Below are 6,205 nucleotides of genomic sequence, written 5' to 3' on the forward strand. Positions count from 1 at the left end.
AGGACTACCAGCCCCCCACAGCCCAAACAGCACTGGGGTCAGAAGCTGGGAGGGGCACTTCCATAGGGAGTGGGGCAGCGAGCTCAAAGGCATTCCAAGACCACGCAGGTAAAGCATGAAGAGCGTAAAGAGAACAGCAAACGCAGGATGGCCCTCACAAAGGATGCTCAGCCTTGGTTTGGGGAAGACAACAGCGAGAGATGGGGACTGGGGTGCTCGTCCCAGCTGGGACCGAGCTGTCAACTCTGGCCAGTTTCTCTCAGGCGGAAACACAGGCCCAGCATTGCCAGTCTTCTGATTTTTTGCAAGAGAAGTAGGAAAGAATAAATTTTGTTTTTTAATGTGCAGGTTCTCAATTTTAAAACACTGGCAGCAAATTCAAGTTTGTTTTTTTTTAAATACTATGTGGGCCAAACAAAATATATCTGTAAGCCAAATTCGACTCAGACCACGGGTTTGCAATTTCTGAATTTTTGTGTCATGGTAAAGGCAATGGAATCTGTCTGGGTTCAAACCCCAGTTCTCCCATCTGCTGTGGGGTGAACTTGGGCAAGCCATCTAGCCTTTCCAAGTCTCAGTTACCTCATCTGTGAAATGGGTATAATAGTAGCATCTACTAAGCTGGTATTTGAGAAAATTATATGAAATGATGTCATGGAAATTCCTTGGCACAATGCCCAGCACATGGTAAGCCCTCTAGAAATGTTAGCTATTATTCATAGTGCACCCAGAGGGATAAAGATAGAACAGGAGGAGTGGGCCAAGAAAACTGATCAAGCAGGTGAAACAGGGCCAAGTCTGAAAAAGCCAATCAACCATTTCCTGTCTTACTGTGTCAGGAATGGCCCTTAAGAGATTATTGTCACAAACTGACAAGAGAATTTTAAATAGGTTGGGCAGTGACCTGAAAGGTGGTGGCTCTTCACTATTCCTCCACGTCCTTCCGGAATATCATCACGGTGACCTCATGAAACCTTCTAGAGTGTTGTAGAGCAAAAGAGGGTTAGGAGCGTAACCTGCAGAAGGCAAACTGGTGGCTCGGCCGCTGCCCGGTTTTGCGATTTTAGCCGGGTCACGGCTCCTCCCTCTGAGGCTCCACTCCCCCATCTGTAAAGCAGGCTATAAGAGCTGCTGCTCAGGATGCCGGTGGGGGTTAGGGACAAGCAGCTGATGCGAAGCTCATGTGCCACCGATGGAGGCTGCTATTATGGGCTGTTGTGATAGTCTGTATGATTAATGGGGGAGCAGAAGTGCTTGCCTGGCCAGATCCACTGACCTCTTTTCAGGTAACAGTCTTGGTTTTCCCGTGGGGAACCATATGTTCCTCATTCCCAACTTACTGGTTCAACTGGTGCTGGCTCCACCTGAGGCTGCAGGGACAGGCGTGTGAATCAGGCAGAGCCGATAAGAGTTGCATAGTCACCTGGGCTGATGAGAAGCAGACGCAGGCTTTCATTCGAACTCTGAGGAAAGAGTAGCTCCCTTTACCCCTAAACCTGCTGTAGTGAGGAGCAGGCCCGAGCTGGGGCCAGCCATCTATCGCCACGTGGGGAGAGCCTGAGAATGAAGCCAACATCAAGGAAATCAGAGCAAAGAGTTGGAAAAATTCTTGATTCTTGATAACACTGCCTAAGCACCTGGGTCCAGCTGTGCCTGAGGCTTGCACTACACTGGGTTATTCCATTACAGGAGCCAAAAAAAAGTCCCATTTTTGTTTAGACCGTTATGAATGGGGTCTTCTGTAACTTGCAGCCAAGAACCTCAACAGATACATGAGACTTAAAGATGAGTTAAGAAAATGCCCCAAAGGAAATTTAATTAGTTGGTAGTTCTTATAGGCTCTCAGATCATGCTCTGAGTGTGATAACACTATTCTTCTTCTGAGAGTGTGCTAATAAACTCTGAAAGCCTTTGGTCAATCGTTCCTTAAAGCAACGGTTCTCAGCTGGGACGATTTTGCCCCAAGAGGACATTTGGCATGTCTGGAGACATTCCTGGTTGTCACAGTGGGGCAAAGGGGAGGAAACCTGCTTCTGACGTCTAGAGAGTAGAGGTGAGGTATGCCGCCCAAATCCTGCAATGCACACGCTAGCTCCCCTCCCCCAGCCAAAGGTGATCGCTTCCAAACATCAACAGTGCTGACCTTGAGAAACCCAGAAGTAATACATCATCTAATATTTTACTCCCACCGGTTCTCTTCTATAACCATACCTTCCCTGGGGTCTTAAAGTACTTGAAGACAAAACCCAGGCTGTGAGGGAACTTTATATATTTCATGATGTTCTCTTGAGTAGGTAAATGTGACTCAAACCCAATTCAGAGAAGCTGCCCAGAGTTTACACACAGGTTATACATCGTCCCCTGCTAGGTCTGCAGCTGCCCTCCCGTCACCGTAACACCCACAGCTCACGACTAGCAGAGCAACAGGATGAGCAGGCACCCTCTCTGCAGACAGAGTCTCATCCAGCGATACCTGCGCGGCCGCCCACATCCAGCAGTAATGATCAAACAAATAAGCAACAATATAAATCTCACAAATCCAATAAAGAGGAAAGATAGCCTTCCCTTTCTATCTGAGGAATATTTCTCAGAGTGCTACTCCTCTTGATCTGTTTTCTGGGTAAAAAAAAAAAAAAAGATTTCAAAATCAAACCAGTATGGGAAACACGAAAGCCTTCATTACCTTCTGGGTAATAATAGCATGTATTAGCATATTAAAGGCATATTAAGTCCTACAGTTTTTTAAAAAAACCTGTTTCTCTTTCTTCAACATGGTATTCCCCAAATTCACATGAACACAGAATCCCCATTCACTTTACAATACTTGTTTAAGAATTCATAGAATTACTGCCCCACAGGACACACATTGGGAAACAGTTCAAGGGAACTACAGAGAAAATGAAATACGAATGAGATGCACAAGCAGAGCTGGGGAAACCAAGTCATGGTGGAAATAGACCAAGACCCTCTGTCCAAAGGACTGCGCCTTCAAACTGCTCAGTATCACTCATCTGAACCACAGTAGTGCGCCTTCAAACTGCTCAGTATGGCTCATTCAAACCACATTTGCACGTCCCTACATTTTTATGGCTTTTCCAAAAGAGGCTCTTGGGTGCTGATTGACTGTGCTAGAAAGTACAGGATTGAGAGAAAAGTCAGACTCCAGTAGATCCTGCAATGATGGGTGGGATTTGGAGAAACTACCATGGAAGAGATGATGTTGCTATGTGAATGCCAGCCTTCCTGGACAGCCTTCTCATGTGAAGGAAGATGGAGGGATTGGCCCTTTGTATCTTAAAATCTCTAAGTAATTTCAGGAACACATGATTCCTACATAACAGTCAGTTATATTGACCTGTCAAAGTTTAACAAGGAGCAGGGCAGACACGGGGGAGTCAGGGAAGAGAGCATGGTGACCTATGAAGGGTGAGGTGAGCCACAACTAAGTGTCCTCCTAAGGAAACCACCCACCCAAGACTGCTGGGGCGGCCAATCACTTCACAGAGAGTGCTTGAACAAGGGATGGCCACAGACTGGACGGAAGACGGGCGCCTGACCTAAGGGGAGCCCTCCATTGGCTGGCTGGTGACCTATGAGGCTCCAGTGTGAAAAACCCTGCCCAGTACTTTCAAGTAATTGAGCTGACAGACTCTGTCCTTCTGAGTTTTAAATAGGAAAACTATGGAGTGAGTTAACAAGTTGGTGGCAGAAGAAAAAGATACAGACACAGCCCCGATGGAGTAAAGATGTATGAGTCCCCGCTCTGAAGGGATCAAACAGCAAAGAGCCTGGCCCAAGTCCTGGCCCCAGAGCCAGGAGCCCAAGCCCCAGGCTGCCGACCCAGAGTCCAGCAGGGCAGCACAGGGAGCCAGCCATTCCTCGCAGAGCCAGTGCCAGCCTCAGGCTGATGTCACCCAGGAAAAGGCACTGTTTTAGAGCCTGCAGCCAGGAGAACCGGGACTCTCATAGTGACAGTCAGTGTCCAAAGGCTGGCTGGGACCAGTCCTCGGCCAGGAGCCCCTTCGCCTCCCAAGGCATCTTTGGAGACTGGGACCTTTGGGACTTCACAGACTCTGCAGCCAAGACACACTACAGCCAACGTCACACCCAGGGGTTTGCATGGCTGTCCCAGAAATCGCGCAGAAGGCATTGCAAAAACACAGCAACACAAAACCTTGTGCATAGAAGAACAAGGTCACAGTGCTCTTGATGTGAAGGATGGGTGACTTTTTGTAGGGGAAGGAGGTGGTCAGGTTATATATTTGTCTTAATGAAGTCATGCCAACCATGATGCAGAGAAAAACTGACTTCACTTGCCTGAATTCTGCTGCCAACAACAGCGTCCTGGAGGCAGCAGGAGCAGCAGAATTAGATCACATGGCACTTTCACCCTGGACTCTAGGACCTAAGCGTCAGCGACCAGTGTCTTGGGGCGGGAGTGTGAGAGCCAGCGAGACTCACAGGCAGCCGGCAGGACCTCCTTGGCAACAACCCAGGAGGTCGCCTGTATGTCAGGCCGCTAAGCAAGGCTTGGGTTCAATTCTGTCATACTCACCGAACCCCCAATTTGCGTTACACTGTCCACCGCGCCCTTACATGTGTGACCCCATCTGTTCCCTCCGCAACAAACAAGTCTCTCAGCACATATTAAAGCTACAGGATAAGGCTGCGTGTTAAGCCAGAATGGAGTGAACCTTGCAGGAAATTTAGAATTCAGGACTGAGACTTCCTGGTGGTGCCGTGGTTAAGACTGTGCGACCACTGCAGGGGCCGTGGGTTCGATCCCTGGTCTGGGAACCAAGATCTTGTGTGGCACAGCCAAAAAATAAAATGAAATTTGGGATTTACCACTTTCTTTATTCTTTTTTCCCCTCTTACCTCCTGAAAGTTACTTTAAGAGCAGCATCATTGGAATGACGGAGTCTCTGCATTTAGACTTTTCTCCTGCCTCCCTCCTGGTGGCTCAGACAGTAAGGAATCTACCTGCAATGTGGGAGACCCAGGTTTGATGCCTGGGCTGAGAAGATCCCCTGGAGAAGGGAAAGGCAACCCATTCCAGTCTTCTTGCCTGGACAATCCCATGAACAGAGGAGCCTGGCAGGAACAGTCATGGGTCTCAAGAAGTCGGACACTGACACTGAGTGACTGACACTTGCCTGCTTTGACCAGCTTGGCGGCTCTCAGACTCAAACTGGATGCCAGAGCCACTGCCCTGGGTCAGAGAGCACATGCTCTGCATCCCACACTGAATTCACGTTTTAAAGGTTTTTTAGAGTCTTTGGTGCTATGGTTTTTTTTTTTTTTTTTTTTTTTTAATTATTATTTTTATTTTTTTTAATTTTAAAATCTTTAATTCTTACATGTGTTCCCAAACATGAACCCCCCTCCCACCTCCCTCCCCATAACATCTCTGTGGGTCATCCCCATGCACCAGCCCCAAGCATGCTGTATCCTGCGTCAGACATAGACTAGCGATTCAATTCTTACATGATAGTATACATGATAGAATGCCATTCTCCCATATCATCCCACCCTCTCCCTCTCCCTCTGAGTCCAAAAGTCCGTTATAGACAGCTGCGTCTTTTTCCTGTCTTGCATACAGGGTCGTCATTGCCATCTTTCTAAATTCCGTATATATGTGTTAGTATACTGTATTGGTGTTTTTCTTTCTGGCTTACTTCACTATGTATAATCGGCTCCAGTTTCATCCATCTCATCAGAACTGATTCAAATGAATTCTTTTTAACGGCTGAGTAAGGCGCTATGGTTTTTGACCTTAAGTGCTCACTTTGGAATCCAAGGACTGCGCAAAGGGAGGCACTATTGTACACCCTGAGAATTCTGGAATCTACACATTTGTTCATTCAGCACGCCTTTATCAGAACCTGCGATCAGGGCTGGGATCACAACGATGGCCAAGGATGGATCCTGGTGTGAAGGAAATCAAAATCCCTCTAAACCCAGGCTGGGCTGGTTCAACTCGCTGAGCGCTCAGACTGGGCCTGAGAAGGAGGAGGGCTTAGACAGAAGTATCTGGTTCTTGATCATCCAATCACTGAAGAGCAAATAGGAGGATTGAATTCAAACCCTCTGATCTCCAAAGAGGAGTCTTCTACCCTCTCCACTCTCCAGTCCTCAAACGTGCACAATTTCTACATTTTAAAATTTATTTTGGCTGCACTGGGTCGCTGTTGCTGTGTGTGGG

This window comes from Budorcas taxicolor, chromosome 20, assembly GCF_023091745.1.
Source record: "Budorcas taxicolor isolate Tak-1 chromosome 20, Takin1.1, whole genome shotgun sequence".
NCBI lineage: Eukaryota > Metazoa > Chordata > Mammalia > Artiodactyla > Bovidae > Budorcas > Budorcas taxicolor.